The sequence below is a fragment of the Ruditapes philippinarum genome, unplaced genomic scaffold, assembly GCF_026571515.1.
Source record: "Ruditapes philippinarum isolate M1 unplaced genomic scaffold, ASM2657151v2 ctg4106_1_1_1_1, whole genome shotgun sequence".
Taxonomy (NCBI): Eukaryota; Metazoa; Mollusca; class Bivalvia; order Venerida; family Veneridae; genus Ruditapes; species Ruditapes philippinarum.
The window spans coordinates 123,468-141,656 of record NW_026860596.1 but is presented as its reverse complement, the minus strand read 5'-3'; positions in this window follow the sequence as shown (position 1 = coordinate 141,656).

Genomic DNA, 18,189 nt, shown 5'->3' with positions numbered 1-18,189 from the left:
AATTTATTAAAATTGGTTTAGTTTTAGGAAGTAATAAGTCAGCCCATACAATTTCTAAGTGTTCAGTTTCGAGGTCTTGTCTCTCGGTGAATGCTAAATCTTCATGTATGTAGAGACACACTCCTCCTCCAGAACGATTCCTATCCTTCCTTATCACATTGTAGCCTTGTATTATCACTTCGTTGTCTGTTACACTGTTATCAAGCCATGACTCTGTTATAGCTATTGCAGAAAATTTAAACTTTGTTGCTATTTGTCTAAGTTCCGACATTTTTGGTAAAAGAGAGCACACATTAAAATGAATAAAATGAAGGCCTTTACGTTCAAAGCAATTTATATTTTCACAAGAATCCCTGATTGTAGAAGAAACATTCTGATGTTGTTGGTTACTTTCAAGATTTGAACTGTTGACTCCTTTACTGTTGATAACATGATTGTTTGAAGAATTATGAATCTCATCAGCCGAAGGAATTTCCTTTGATAGAGATAACTTAGAACAAGCATTACACATCCATGATTCAAGATTGCTATACAGGGATGTAAATTCTCTTGGTGAAATCTGTTGACATTTTATGTGCCATTTATGATTACAAGTGACACACTTCACATTCCGATGAGTGGAGGCAATAGGTCTACAACATTTGAAACAAGGATTACGAATAGGTCCGGGGTTGACCTATATTAACTTAAAAGGATTTAATTTTGACATGAGTTTTACATTTTATTATCCCGTTTATGTTCTATATATTGTATGTTGTATATCTCACAACAACGGCATGTATTTAGTATAGATCTTATCTAATACCAAAGCTTATTATTGGATAAGAAATATCTTTGAGTGCAGGAGTTTGCACTACTTTTGATTAAAACAGTAAACTATTTGTTTTATGCATAGAGATATTTATTGCAACATATTTAAAGTAAACAACATGTGTGTGATAATCAATTGGCGTGCCATGTAGAAAATAATAGGGTATGATATATATGTATATCTGATTTTATAACTCTTTTACTTTTGCTATCTTTTAACCTTGTAACATACTTGCAACCTTACAAAATATATCAATATGATAAAGTTATATTATATTGAGATATGTGTACAATAAATGGACAAAAATAAACAAAATGTACATTCAATCATAAATAAATGCAATAGAACACATATTTAATTTTGGACACGGCTGCCATATAAAAAGCAGATACCGGTATGACATTATCTCCTGTGACAGCCCCCCCCACCCCCTGCCTCAGAAACAAAGTATAACGTCTATCAAATATAAAGTATATATCTCATTACACTCTGTAAACTGATGTTTTAAAACTAAAATATTTATAGATATTCTAGGTCACAAATGCATTCTTTTCAATTTTCAGTCGATCTTGTAATGTTATTCAAGTTTTACAAAAAGTCTTTTGTTCTGTGTAACACGTTAAGAATATCAATTAATTCAGCTATTACGAAACTGTCAGCCAATTAAAGCATACGTGTGTACATGAAACACAACTGAGCAAACAATGGGATTCAATTATTCACACTCGGAGGCTAATATTTGCTAATACTATGGAGGAATTACGGTTTACGAACAATAATTATTGATATATTGATTCCAAATTAAGACAATAATACTAAGCTTTAATTGTATATTATCTAAACCATTCCTGATAGTAAATGGTGTTTGTTTTTGGTTATTTAAAATGTGATATAAATCATTTACATGTACACAATACATGCTTTCATTCACCGTTATTAAGAGTATCACTATTAAATTGTCATGTCAAAAGTTTCTAATAAATGATTGGACAGTCTCTTCAAGTTCTATAGTTGATATATTCCATATCTTAATTGAATTCAGATTTATCTTATTCTTCTAATATATCATAGACATTTAAATTTCGTATTGAACACAAAATAAAGATCAGAATATTATGCAATTTCCTTTTTTTCAATAAGTAAATCATAATATATAAATATACAGTTTCATGACTGTATGAATTAATTGACAAATACGGATTTCTATGTGAAGTTATATTTTTCACGACAAAAGGAAAAATCATTCAACAATCAAAATCGTACAAATGTATGATTTGAACAATAAAGAATATAACTTGTAAGATTTATTTGACAACTTCTTTGCAAATTGCTACTTTTGCAAAAGACCCGAATGCAAGAATTCCTATGAACATTATTTGTGATGAAGCACAAGTTGCTACCTAGATAGAGCCACGAACTACGGAAAACTAGCAGCTGAATATATCCCACAATTGACTACCGAATTACACGATTAACTGACTCAAAATTAATGTTGAATGGCAAATTGGACACTCAAAATTAACCTTTTTATGATTATTGAAAAGTAAGTTAGATACGTATCAACAAACATATTCCGATTCCAGTATTCCAGAATGACAAGTAGCACATTGCTTTATGGTTTTGAATAGATATAGGACCGTCAACAATCATGAAACACTTGTATATCATTTACTATCTGACAATGATATTAAAGGCGTGTGATATAGTTATAGATGTAGACACACAGAAAGAATAATGAAAGGTATATAATATAATGTATATGATATAATTTATTCAAACTCTCCCTAAATATCTTAGAAAATGATAACAAAAACATTTAAGTGAAACAAATTGCGACGTGTATGCAGCTCTGTTATGTAAGCTGTAAATTGTATCCGATACAAATTACATCATGTTTAGGTTGATTTTATACTAACAATTGTAAATTTGCTATGGTAATTTAATTTTACACAAATTTCTTTATAAATAATAAAATGAGAACTTCAAAGTCAAGTTATAAGATGGACAATTGAATTTTGACTTGAATTAACAAAACTTGTAATAAAAGCAACATTATATGTAAGTACGATGACAGTATCTGCTTGTACTTGAATTGAAATCCAAATGATTTTCATGACTTGGAAATATTATCTTGGGAATCATTTTATTTGGACATAAAAAAGAGGCAATAAATCCCTTTAGTGGAAGCATGAAATGTTTTTTCTTCTTTTTCTTCTAAGTACTGTACTATGGAACGATAAACAATCGTATCGAATACTTTCTGTACAAAACGCACGGGCAAAAATACACAAATAGGATGGCATCTATTATGTTTTGTATGTGGTGTAATTGGATACATGTTAAAATTGCATAGTAATCTGTTATTGCGCCTCTAACAATATATTTAACAATTGGCTGGGAAACGTGTTTGTTTTGTGCGTTTTATTCTGAATATGCAAACATAATTTTGAAAATATCTTTAATCTGGATTATTTTCTAGCTCATTTCCATAGGAAATCGTTAAGATATTTTATTAATTATACCACGTTTTATATGATGCATGTTTTAAAATGATGACTGTACAACAAACTGTGACAGTATTAGACTAAAATATGCAATAGTTTATTGTATTTTTAGGTAGATAAATCATTATGTGATAAACGATCTTCGTACCAAATGATATCATAAAGTAATTGAAGCAGCTAATATTATTTCAAGAGTTTTCAACTATATCAATATTGATATGATCAGCAAAAAGGGTATTCTAAGCACCATTCTATTAATTTTGTTTTTTCATAAAAATCAAGATAAACATTGAGAAACGTCATAGATTACTTCATAAAAAGTTCGCGGAAGTATCAGAGTGTTTATGGAGTGTGTACAATTGTGTGTCATTTTAAAGTTCACATGGACGATAAAATGCTTTGAAATATTGACGAGATTTTCATACAAAGTGCAGAAAGCAGTACGGAATAAACATTGGAAAGCCATTACCTTATTTGATTTTCGTCCAAACAATATGTCTGATTTATCTCGATGCTTTTGGACGTTTTCTGCATTTCTTTAGTCATTCAACATATTACAGTACAATTTATCTTCAGTTTTATTCAATATTAGACATGATTCAAAATGCGAGATAATTTAAAAGTTTTATTTCCGCATTTTTATGTTGTTTTGGGGTTGTTGCTGCTTTTTCTTTTCTCTTTTTTATTCATTTATTGCTTCATTTTAATATGACAAATACAATCAACTTTTATTATTATTTCCTTGTCATTATGACAATTGTTTGACATTTTAATGTGATATTCAAAAGGATGGTTAGTTTTTATTTCATTGCCACTGACATTTTACATAACGAAGATTGTAAGAGTAGTATACTTCACCAGTGCTTTATGTAAGTAAGTATCTAGGTTTGCTGCTTCTATTTAGGGTACAAAGGATTGGGTGTAAATTTATTTTCACGGATCTCCGTCATAGAAAGGAATAAACATAAGTATTTGCTTGTTTTTCCAATCAATATATAGATGAAAAACATGTTTATATTAAGGAAATGACTCGTCATTTACAATTATGACAAATAAGCATAGTTAAAGATCATGTAAACATATCTTTTTCATGGTTTTATTTAATAAATAAGATGCTCAAATTAAGATTTGTCAATATTGTAAGTTCCAATAAGCATTATTTATAAAAAAATATTACCGAATTTAACATTTCATGTAAATAAAGGGAGGTAATTAGAAATTTATTTTCTATAAATTCTAAGTCAAATTTTCCAATAAGAAATGAATGCATATAATTTATTGATTATATATAACTTTACTTACTTACTTACTTATTATATATACAAAAGAGAATTAAGTATTTCAAAGTCACCGATGATATATACTTTCACGTGTGATGTATTGATAAATATTTGTCTTTTTGAAAAATAATTCAATTATTTCATCTCCTGTTATGCCCTTTGAAGCGTATGATGAATTTATTTCATAAACAAAAATATGAAAACCTAGCAATAAATTCTGATGAAAACAGTTATGGTAAAACATCACAGGAAATTAAACTTTGTTATATGAGAACAGGTATAAAAACATACTATTTTCATATTAATACTATAATGGGCAAAACAGTCTAACGAAACATTACAATTTAAGCTATATATTCATTGACAAAGTTAACATATACTCATTTTTACGAACTTCCTTTAGGGCATTAACCTAGAATTATTCTTATTACTTTTGATGGAAATCTTTCTCGTTTCATGCAGCTATTAATATGATAGTACAATATCAATAACAGAATTCACACATTCAAATGTTGCCAAGGAAACATGTGCAATTGTCAAAATATCTTGATCTATTTATTAGTTACGATATTTTAAGTGTTAACAGTTTTAGAAACATTGTTTTTTGAAATGACAAATTTTGAAAATGACTTGAAGAATTAATTTTATGCATAATATAAGTATTAAATACACAAATACCATAACACAACTTGACATAACATTTCATAACATAACATAAATAAATAGATAATATATAATATAATAAATAAAATAAATAAAGATAAAATAAATGAATAATAATAAATTAAATAAATAAATGAATAGAAAAAAAAATAAATGAATAAATAAATAATGAATAAATAATATAAAACATTTTTAGGATAATTAAAATATAATGAATAAATAAATAGATAGAAATTTAAATATAGGAGTAGCAGGAAATACTTGCATACCCTGTGTTGTTATAAAAAATTATTTTATTATCAATTTTGTCGGGTATTGCTTTGAACCGTTTAAACAAATAACATAATATTATGTATTCGTAAGAACAAACTATCTTTAATTATCATTTACCAATCAGGTCAATATTTTCTATATGTATATATTTTCCATAGAGAAATAAACATCTGTATAACTAAGTTACATTTCCCGATCCCCCTTTTTAACAATTCGTTACAAATGCGAAATTAAAAAAAAAGACAATAGATATTTGAAAAGTAATAAAGATTACAAATCAAACTCACCAGCGGAAGAATGTATCATTAATATCCTCTTTTTATAACAATTTTCATCAACAAAATATGTTATGTGAACATTGCCAGGAACAACTGTCGTGATATGATAGCTCTTAGTTACTGTCTATGTATAAAGTGCTTAACCCAATACGTGAACCGATTTTATATGTAACGAGCTGTTCAGTAGCCTTTCTTACGATTCTGTTGTCCTGCTTTTTGTTCTTCTAATGATATTGATAAATAACAACGCTATACAACACTTTATCAAGAGAAAAAATAGGTTTTCGTATCAAGAATGTCTAAATCGTTGATAGGAAAAACATGGTTTCAGTTAAAACAATTATACTTATTATAAAATATCTTGAATATAGATCGGTTAGGAAAAAAAATGAAACTACCACGTCAATAAGAGACTGGAAAATATGCTTTACTAAATAAATTTTACAAAGTTTACAACCATATATTGTTTACATACCTTTATTGTCAATTCATTGTTTGATGCAAAACGAATAGTGTAAGTATAATAGAATAAAAATGTTTCCGATTCAGACTTGTCCATGAATTTTTAAGCGGGTATATAGCAGTGAATTTGATCATTGGTCGCTTAATTTCTCAGAAATATATTACTTTCAGCCGTATGTTTTGTCATCATAGAAACAAGCATTCTGACAATTACTGATAATAAGATAATAATTGTTAGTTTCATACGTTTAAAAGTAACAACATGAAAAAGATCCTGAGAATACCATGAAGACGTGCTGTTTGAAAAATATAATTTTCAGCAAAAAAATAATCCTACAAAAATAACAGATGCATTTTCAGTACCTTGACTTCATTAGTACCAAATATGTTAAATCTACAATTTCAATTTTAAGATAAGTTTATAGTACTGTTTCAATATGTTATGTCAGTAACATTTAGTCCAGCAATAACAGAAAATTGATATGTAAACTGTATAATTACCTGATTGCTACTTTTACCGCTGCAAAGGGCGGTCGTCAAAAATTATTATGAGTAGATGATATTCAAACGTTCATCACTCTAAAATGTTATTTGATAACTTATTGCGCGGAATATTGAATAGATATATTGAGTCAGTTGTTATGACGCACTTCTTACATCTAAAACGACATAATATCATATAACTGAATAGTAAAGATGGATATTAAGGATCTTTTTGATTTCTTCTCCACTAACTTATATAGTTAATGTTTAATTACAATCTGATTTTCACCAGAGAATTTTCACTATTATTTAGTGATTAAATGGGTGTAAGTCCTACAAAATGACATTATGTTCTGTTTATTATCTGTCGTAGCGTTCAATTGATTGTATAATGTCTTTCACACAAATGCAAAGTGAGTATATATGCTAATTTTATTACCTTCTACCATACATTTAACAGTTTTTTTCCTTGATTTGGATGATCATTATCATTTGAACATTTTCTACTTAGTGATTATTAATGAATAATTCATTTATATGTTTATTTTACTTTAATTGTAAAAGTTGCCCTTGTATATCATTTTACATTGTCATTCCACTAAAGTACTAAATGTCAGCCTTAAAAATCATATTATTTGATATACACCTCTTACTAAAATATTGATAATTCAAGAAACCAGCAACCTTAATAATATTGTCAATATTATTTACATGCTTAGTTTGAAATTGTCCGGTCATTAACGGTTATCATACCATTTAAGTTGCCTTCACACATAATACACATTTATTTAAAATTTACATAATCTTAGCATTGATAAAAAGTTTTAATAAATTCTTCAGAGTGTTATGGCGGTAGATTTTAAACCTTCAATTTAACACACAAAAATGAGCCATTCAATTAATATTTGTCAGATAACTATTGGCGTCTAATGCTTGATAACAAAGAAGGAAGCAATTGTAGTTTATGTAATGATCAAACATATCATACATATCTTTTTTATTTGTATCTGAACTTGTACTACTGTATAGATTATTTCATGTGTATAGCTATAATGTTTTTGTAATATTTTTGTCAATAAAATGATGGTTGTTGTTGTTGGTGGTGGTGGTGGTGTTATTATTGTTATTAAATGCACGTAAAACTTTTATGATGAGTTTAAGACACACCGACACAGTAATGGTCATATGGCAACTTTCCAGATTTATTGGTGGAGGAGGCCTCATGTACCCCTTCGTGCATTTTATCACACATGAGCAGGTACTGTCATGTAAACAGTACATGAATCTCTATAAATAACTGGTCCTCGCTTCTAGTTTTGGTTAACTTCTTAAACTAGAAAGTCACATAATTGTTTTATGTTTCATATTTAATAAAGATTGCAACTTCTTATATAACTAAATGAATGCACAGTAATCGAGTGACAAACAAGTTGGTTATTTTAAACGTATACCTTTGCAATTCCTGCTCATTTTGGCCAATTGAAACATTGCTTCAAAGAGTAGACAAAGAAAATTACGATGCAATATCGGTTGAATTTAACTTATAAAATGTAACGTGTAATGTGGTATCATGCTTGCCCCATTCTATATGATACATTAATGTAAAAGTTAGTCACATCATCTGAAGAAAACTAGTTTTATGTTGATAAATTTGTATAGTATACGATACAATTGCACTTTGCGATACTCATTTGCAATGTAAAAGTGTAAAACGGATAGTTATAAGACAACGAGGAAAATGTGAAATCTGATTAGGAAATTTTGTAAGTAATGGGTACATAAACTGTAATTGTCAATCCTAACCATGGCTTAAACCCGATTCATTTCTTTTTCTTTTGGAAATGCTAAAAACATTAATACATTTTATTAATGTTGGTAAAAGTAATTTCACACAGAGGACAATGACAATGTTTGTATTATCTGAAAAAATTAAAATGTACAGTTCCAAACATGAAGCTGGACAAGACCATTTATGAGAAGGGATAATCGTGATGACGGCGAAAATGTTGATAGTGAATGTAACATTATTATCGTAACCATCATCATCGTCTTGTTTTTTTTTTCAATTTTATCAAGCGGTGTGTGAACACCTCATATATCAGCTGTAATCATGATACCATTTCTGGAACACACTATTTCCTGAACCTTCCTTTTAATTTTTAATACCGGAAAAGGAAAATATAGCATTATGATTTCTCGCAATGAAACCTTAAATTATACAGATATAATTTCCTGTCGCTATGTTTGCCTCGCTATACGACGTAGACATTGAAATATTAACTTACAGCGTTTTAATTTTGGCAAGCTTTTTATTATTGCATACTTTGGTTTTTATTCTATTTGTTGTATAATTATCTAACCACCACAGTATTGAAGTATCCACTATGTATATGATGTAATTTTACAGACATTTCATCACGAATTCTGAGCAACTTTGTTCAGAACAGCAGATCATTAGTCTTATCTATATAAACAGTTGTAAACAGTTACTATGACGACAACATATTTAAATTAAGTATAAAACAGTTGTGTGATAACTGTTGTGCTATGGCACTGTATCACTGCAATGGTTCCTTCATGGTGTGATTGCAATATGTTACTTTGACATGGTCCAATCACTCATCTTTATTAGTCATACAATATAGTATTTCTAGCCTTTTTGTATTTGTCAGACAATAATAGTTTGTCAGTTAGCTTTTTTTCATCCTTTTGTTGATAATTTGTTGTGTTTAACACTGATGGCCATATGGGAATAGTTAGAAAATAAAAACATACATTTATTTCCGATTTGTTATCTCTAGTTTTCTCTTCTCTATGAATCATTTATCTTAACAACATACTTACAATGTGTTCATTGAAAACTAACGAAAAACATGTTTACCAATATAACATAACATAACATATAGTTTATAGTTGTATACCAATATAATAACATTCATGATATTTCCATTATTTCAAGTATTATTCCTGTATCAGACAACTAGTTACAAGCTTTGCTTGTTAAACTCAAATGATACTGAAATGTGTCCGTAATAGAATGTGTATAATAAATGAACACTAAGTTAAAAATAAGAAAAAGATATCACATAATTTATTTTTGAAGTGGCTGATATTACAAAATACTTTTAAAAGCAGCATGGATAGCTTTTGTATTGATAAGACCTTTAGATGTGTAACACAGGGTGATGTCGTGAACAATGTTTCTCCAAAATCTTAACCGTTCTATTTATCTATGATATTGATGGGTACAATAGAGTTCCATAACTTTTTGTCGAGCTTGCAACGTTATTCAAGTTTAACAAAAGTTCATTTGTCTTGTTTGACTAGTCCGGCACAATGATCAAGTAAGATAGTACACGTATCACGTGGACATGTAACTATTGATAAACTTAGGCTATAAAACGGCTGTTTTTATCATTTCTGAGAGGTTATTTTCAATGTGATATATTTTAAAAGCAATTATATAAAAGCTTTCATTTGCCAGTAACAATATTATCATAATTGAATTGTAAAGTTTAAAGGTTGAGATAAAAAATTGGATAACCACGATCTAATGGTTATCTTTCATAGCTATTACTTAATTTATGTTGATCTCATAAAGATATGATTTTGTCCTACGAATGCTTTATCAACATTTTTGAATTTCTGATTAAACTTTGTAAAGCAAAATAACCAAAGTTTTGAAATTTATTTTTGGATATCTATTTTATTCTAATGATGTAGTTATAAACATTTTAATGTATAAAATGTTTTGTTAACAGCCAGATAGATGTAATATATGGAGAAAAAAAAGTTATTTGTTATTTCTCCACAAACCTATCAAAATAGTTATTAATGACCATAAATATATATAACTTGTGTGCGTATGAAAACTATGCATCTTATTTGCTAACTTCTTTGCCATATTGTTACTTTCAAAAAACTCGATGCTCCTGTGGACATTATTTGAGGTGAGACACAAAAGACATCCTAGAAAGAGCTACTATCATACGGGAAAATGCTGGGTATAACGAATAATAAACGACTGGAATAAACAACCAATTTACGCAACGGACTCCAAAATATGCGTCTTGATGTGTAAAAGGTACAGTTCATGATAGAGGACTCTCACAAACCTTGAATACCCATCGTATACCCATTTGAATCAGCAAGATCTTCGAGTTACTATTCGATTATTTACTTTATAAGGTAAAGTTGATCAATACCGAGATTATTATAGTAGAATTGGCTTATTGACCCATGTCTCCAAACAACTGAGAAGACGACAGCACCACACACATTGCAATTTTGACGAGAACTAGGCTAATACTGTTATGCCATTTGATAATTCCTGTCTTAAAAATGTCTAATATATAAATGGCTACAACTGCAAAATTAGAATACAAAATATAACACACGCACAGACTGATGTGGTAAACGGACAACATAGGCATATTATATTGTCAGCTATTGTTCCCGAAGACTGGTGGAAAATTCAACGTCAGATATAATGAATGGAAACATTATTAATATTGAAAAATGTCATGTATCCATATGGCAACTATCATGGTACGTTCGATTTTTCTACGCAGTTCAAAAGTTTTTGTCAAGTTGTACATAAGGTCAGTTGTTTGTCCGATAAGCTTCGAACAACAAATAAGCCTGATGCTACTGATCCAAACAGTAAATAATATTGGGATTTCTATCAAATGATTACTAAAAGGTCCATTATGTCCCAGACAGGAAGTTAAAATACTACTTTGTTTACATTTTGCTACTTATATAATTTTATGACAAATAATTTTAAACTGAGCGCTACTTTCTTTAGATACAAAGCATAAAACATGTTCTAAAAACCATTATTCATGATTGCCCTTTCTAAAAAACAAAAAAACAAAAAACTATTCATTTACATGGCAAAATGTGTCTTTAATTATCACTCGTGGACATGCCATTTGTTAACAGCACATGGTGCTAAATGCATGTAATAACATAATGTTGCCTTTTTATGACTGCAAATGATTGTTCTAAAGATGATTTCATTAAGACATATTGATTATGTACATCTCTTGATGATTATTGTCTTAAAGTTATTTAGCATTTAACTGATGTTTAATGACTATACTATGCAATCAATCAGTAAACCAAATCAACTTAAATTGAAAATTCAACATGTATTTTGATCATGAAATATTAATTCGCATGAAAATGTCTCCAAATTTTGATTGAACATAAGATTAATCAAATTAATTTGAAACATCTATCGCAATATACATTAACATGGTTATAATTAAAAATTGATATGAATATTAAATGATGACGAAAATGTGCATGTTTATAAATATACAGTTAAATGCAATTAAATAATATGAGCCGTGTCATGACAAAACCAACATAATGGCTTTGCGACCAGCATGGATCCAGACCAGCCTGCGCATCCGCGCAGTCTGATCAGGATCCATGCTGTTCGCTTACAGACCCTATAACAAGTAAAGAAACTGATAGCGAACAGCATGGATCCTAATCAGACTGCGTGGATGCGCAGGCTGGTCTGGATCCATGCTGGTCGCAAACCCATTATGTTGGTTTTGTCGTGACACGGCTCATATGATTAATGAATGTTTTAGTTTATTCGTTACATTTGTATGAGTTCATCAACTTAAATGGAAAACATTAATATAGAATAATTAATAAGGTTGCAAAGGATGCAAATTGTGTATTTTTAGATATCATATTTAAAGCAATCGATTAAAAAATACTGGCTCTAAAGTGTTAATGTGACTAAAATGTACTCGTAAACGTTAAGAATCATCTACGCTCTTTAAAAATATATGATTCTACCCACGTACCAATCTGTCTACATAGTTATATTTGATCCCTGTTTGGTAACACCAAAGATGTAAAAGTGGTGAAACTTTTGAGAAGAATCAACGTCGTTTTAAATTAGAAATTGTATACTATAGTTATGCATAAGTGCTGAGAAAGAGCATCATAGTTCGTGATTCTTTCATGTTAGAAACCTAACCAGCCAGCTTACGGAGGCTCGGAGGTTCAACTCAAGTACCCGCTCGTGGATAAATAATGCACTCCATCATTAAAGCTGGACAGTCGCCACAAAAAGTGACGATGTAACTTAAAGCCAAACCAAAACAAAAAGGTAATTAAGGTAATCATGCGAAAATAATATTTATGTGAAGTGTTTAGTCTGGAAGAACTAACATATTACCTTTTTGTTGAGCATCCAATATAACATGAAAAAATATCATAAAATTCAAATGCTTCTGGTTATGTAGGCTTATAGTTATTCACAATTGATTGCATTTGTAATGCATACTAATTCCATATTGGATTGTTTTCTTCAAGATGAATGTAGCGTACACAACTGTCAATATTTTTCCGATTGTGGTTTTTATTAATTTTATATGGAAATGGAATACAATCATTCTTCAGCAATGCATGTATATCCGAATGCAGCAAGCCACATTAAATCACCAGAGCTTAGTTAAACCGTCGCATTGTTCCCAGGCAGGCTGTCAAGAAGTTTACCAGTTTATCAATCACAACGACATTGACCTGCATTGTCCGGGAATCGAACCCGGGCCGCCGATTCACAGTCAAACTTTCTACCTATTGAGCTAACTGGACGGCACTACCTTGTAAAAGACTAGAATCCTATCTATATCTACATATTCAGACATCCTCTATTATTTGTCTTTATGTGTTATTATGGTTCAACAGCATTGAGTTTCACGCGACACGACTAGGCAATAATTAACTGTCAGACTGTCAGTTAGAATTGTGGTTGATACATGTACCTTCTCGTCCTTCTGAAACGAACATATAATCTAAAATTAATACGATTACTTCTGGAAGCTAGTATGAATATATGAGCCGCGTCACGACAAAACAAACATAGTGGGTTTGCGACCAGCATGTTCGCTTACCAACTCTATTGCAAGTTCCTGATCAGACTGCGCGGATGCGCAGGCTGGTCTGGATCCATGCTGGTCGCAAACTCATTACGATGGTTTTGTCATGGCGTGGCTCATATATATTTGGTTCATAATGTATATTCGAGCCTTTTTTATTAAGCTTTAATAAAATCTATGCAATTGCTGCTTAGACGACAGGATTTTTGACTCGTGTACTTGATCGAATAATGAATTAGGTGTTTTTTCCTGATAAGACAACTTAAATAAAGCTGTGCAAATAATCATAGAGATGTACATACCCAGTATGCCAACTGGTTATTAAACTGAATACCATATAAAAATTGTATTCATTTTTTTTTTCCTTCTTTTTTTAACGTGTACAGCTTTGCATGGAAATTGTAATACATCAGCAATATTTAATGTTGGAAGAGTGAATATTGGGTACATTTGCATTAATTTGTGTTAAGGCACATATATTTTTAATCTACGACTAGTGGTCTACACACATTGATAATAAAAGTTGTCGCAAGTCAATTACAAAATTATGTTTTTGCTGAAATAATTCATCCGGTAAAGCCTTTTTCGTGTATGATATATCATGATTTGATAAAGTCTCTGCATGAGACAACCAGGATGCCATTTGTTTAATGGATGTAACCAAAGAGGTGAGCTTTTATTTTATCATGTATTATAAATTGCACTCAGCAGTTCAATAATTACAAGTTTCCCAGTTGAATAGTTCACCTCGTGAAACGCTGATCGATGCAGACGATATAATATTATATCAGTGGCTCCAAAGGATTTTGATCGGTCTACATTTACTTTTTACTTGTATTATTATTTGTTGTATTGTTTGTTTGTTCACTCTAATGCCCTTAAGGGCTATGTGTTATTGACTTCCATCCGGTCAATCGCATTCCTTTTTGTTAAATAAAAATAGCATTGAACCGATTTCACAGATATAAAAACAATTTCTGTGGTGAAAAGTCACCAAAATTAGTTTTAAATTAGAATAAAACACAAATGTGAACATTGTTTAATGCTAACAAACGCAACATTTTATCTCTAGCCAAGAAAACCGGAGGTTGATTTGATTTTTTTCTCAATTAATAGAAAAATTTAGAATTCTGCTCAAAGTTGTTCAAGTAGTTCAATAAAAGGTATTTGTATTCCGGAAATGATGTTTGTCATGTATTAACATGAATATTTTTCTGCGGATATTAAATAAAATACATTCTCTCGAAGGGGATAAAGTAAACGTGAAATAATGAAGAGCTAACAAAAATGTCAATATACTGCGGAATGGTCGGATTAAATGCTTTTATAAATATATCAGATTCTCTTCCAGGACAATATGTGGGTCAAGTACTGTGGGTTGAGATTATAAGTAAACAAAATATTTGACTTATCTTTATTCCACAGGACATCAAACATAGTCATTTTTGATGTAGCAAATACCATTAGTTTACATATCATGGTATAAAACACGAATATCGTAAGATTTTTTTAACTCGAAAAGATCGATATGTTCAACAATGAGAGCAGTTTTCAAGAAATTTATTCGACAATTTATTTCCTTTGTGCAAATCGAAGAAATACTGGTCTAAATAAAAAGCGACAGGCATAAATTAAGGTGGCGATATATCATTTTAATTGAGTGATACAAAATGTAAAAAAAATATTTATTATTTATTTCTAAATAATTATTGGCAGCATTGTTCATACATTTGGTACGACACGAACTAAGAATAGCACCGCACATTATGAGAATTCTATGATTTGTTAAACATACACCTGCTACTGTTTACCATCATGTCATTTTGTACATGGTTCATGCCTCATACATTCGGGTACATTCCCTATGAATCATACATACAGTTTTTATGGTCTTTATGCTTAAAAGTTAGTGGTATATAACCCTTACCCGTACCTATTTAACCTTTGCATAGTCTGTAAATTGGACATGGAAAATAACGTAAGTAAGTCATTGATATCCTTGTACATGTAGTAAGTGTTGGATATACTTGTACATGTAGTAAGTGTTGGATATACTTGTACATATAGTAAGTGTTGGATATACTTGTACATATAGTAAGTGTTGGATATACTTGTACATGTAGTAAGTGTTGGATATACTTGTACATGTAGTAAGTGTTGGATATACTTGTACATGTAGTAAGTGTTGGATATCCTTGTACATGTAGTAAGTGTTGGATATACTTGTACATGTAGTAAGTCATGGATATACTTGTACATGTAGTAAGTGTTGGATATACTTGTACATGTAGTAAGTGTTGGATATACTTGTACATATAGTAAGTAGTTGGATATACTTGTACATATAGTAAGTGTTGGATATACTTGTAAATGTAGTAAGTCATGGATATACTTGTACATGTAGTAAGTGTTTGGATATACTTGTACATGTAGTAAGTGTTGATATATACTTGTACATGTAGTAAGTGTTGGATATACTTGTACATATAGTAAGTGTTGGATATACTTGTACATATAGTAAGTGTTGGATATACTTGTACATGTAGTAAGTCATGGATATACTTGTACATGTAGTAAGTGTTGGATATACTTGTACATGTAGTAAGTGTTGGATATCCTTGTACATGTAGTAAGTGTTGGATATACTTGTACATGTAGTAAGTCATGGATATACTTGTACATGTAGTAAGTGTTGGATATACTTGTACATGTAGTAAGTGTTGGATATACTTGTACATATAGTAAGTGTTTGGATATACTTGTACATATAGTAAGTGTTGGATATACTTGTACATGTAGTAAGTGTTGGATATACTTGTACATGTAGTAAGTCATGGATATACTTGTACATGTAGTAAGTGTTGGATATACTTGTACATGTAGTAAGTCATTGGATATCCTTGTACATGTAGTAAGTGTTGGATATACTTGTACATGTAGTAAGTCATGGATATACTTGTACATGTAGTAAGTGTTGGATATACTTGTACATGTAGTAAGTGTTGGATATACTTGTACATATAGTAAGTGTTGGATATACTTGTACATATAGTAAGTGTTGGATATACTTGTAAATGTAGTAAGTCATGGATATACTTGTACATGTAGTAAGTGTTGGATATACTTGTACATGTAGTAAGTGTTTGGATATACTTGTACATGTAGTAAGTGTTGGATATACTTGTACATATAGTAAGTGTTGGATATACTTGTACATATAGTAAGTGTTGGATATACTTGTACATGTAGTAAGTCATGGATATACTTGTACATGTAGTAAGTGTTGGATATACTTGTACATGTAGTAAGTGTTGGATATCCTTGTACATGTAGTAAGTGTTGGATATACTTGTACATGTAGTAAGTCATGGATATACTTGTACATGTAGTAAGTCATGGATATACTTGTACATATAGTAAGTCATGGATATACTTGTACATATAGTAAGTGTTGGATATCCTTGTACATATAGTAAGTCATGGATAAACTTGTAAATGTAGTAAGTCATTGATATACTTGTACATGTAGTAAGTCATTGATATACTTGTACATATAGTAAGTCATTGATATACTTGTACATGTAGTAAGTCATTGATATACTTGTACATATAGTAAGTGTTGGATATACTTGTACATATAGTAAGTGTTGGATATACTTGTACATATAGTAAGTGTTGGATATACTTGTACATGTAGTAAGTGTTGGATATACTTGTACATGTAGTAAGTGTTGGATATACTTGTACATATAGTAAGTGTTGGATATACTTGTACATGTAGTAAGTCATGGATATACTTGTACATGTAGTAAGTGTTGGATATACTTGTACATGTAGTAAGTGTTGGATATCCTTGTACATGTAGTAAGTCATTGATATACTTGTACATGTAGTAAGTCATGGATATACTTGTACATGTAGTAAGTCATGGATATACTTGTACATATAGTAAGTCATGGATATACTTGTACATATAGTAAGTCATTGGATATACTTGTACATATAGTAAGTCATGGATATACTTGTAAATGTAGTAAGTCATTGATATACTTGTACATGTAGTAAGTCATTGATATACTTGTACATATAGTAAGTCATTGATATACTTGTAAATGTAGTAAGTCATGGATATACTTGTACATGTAGTAAGTCATTGATATACTTGTACATATAGTAAGTCATTGATATACTTGTACATATAGTAAGTCATTGATATACTTGTACATATAGTAAGTCATTGATATACTTGTACATATAGTAAGTCATTGATATACTTGTACATATAGTAAGTCATTGATATACTTGTAAATGTAGTAAGTCATTGATATACTTGTACATATGTAGTAAGTCATTGATATACTTGTAATATAGTAAGTCATTGATATACTTGTAAATGTAGTAAGTCATGGATATACTTGTACATATAGTAAGTCATGGATATACTTGTAAATGTAGTAAGTCATTGATATACTTGTACATATAGTAAGTCATTGATATACTTGTACATATAGTAAGTCATGGATATAC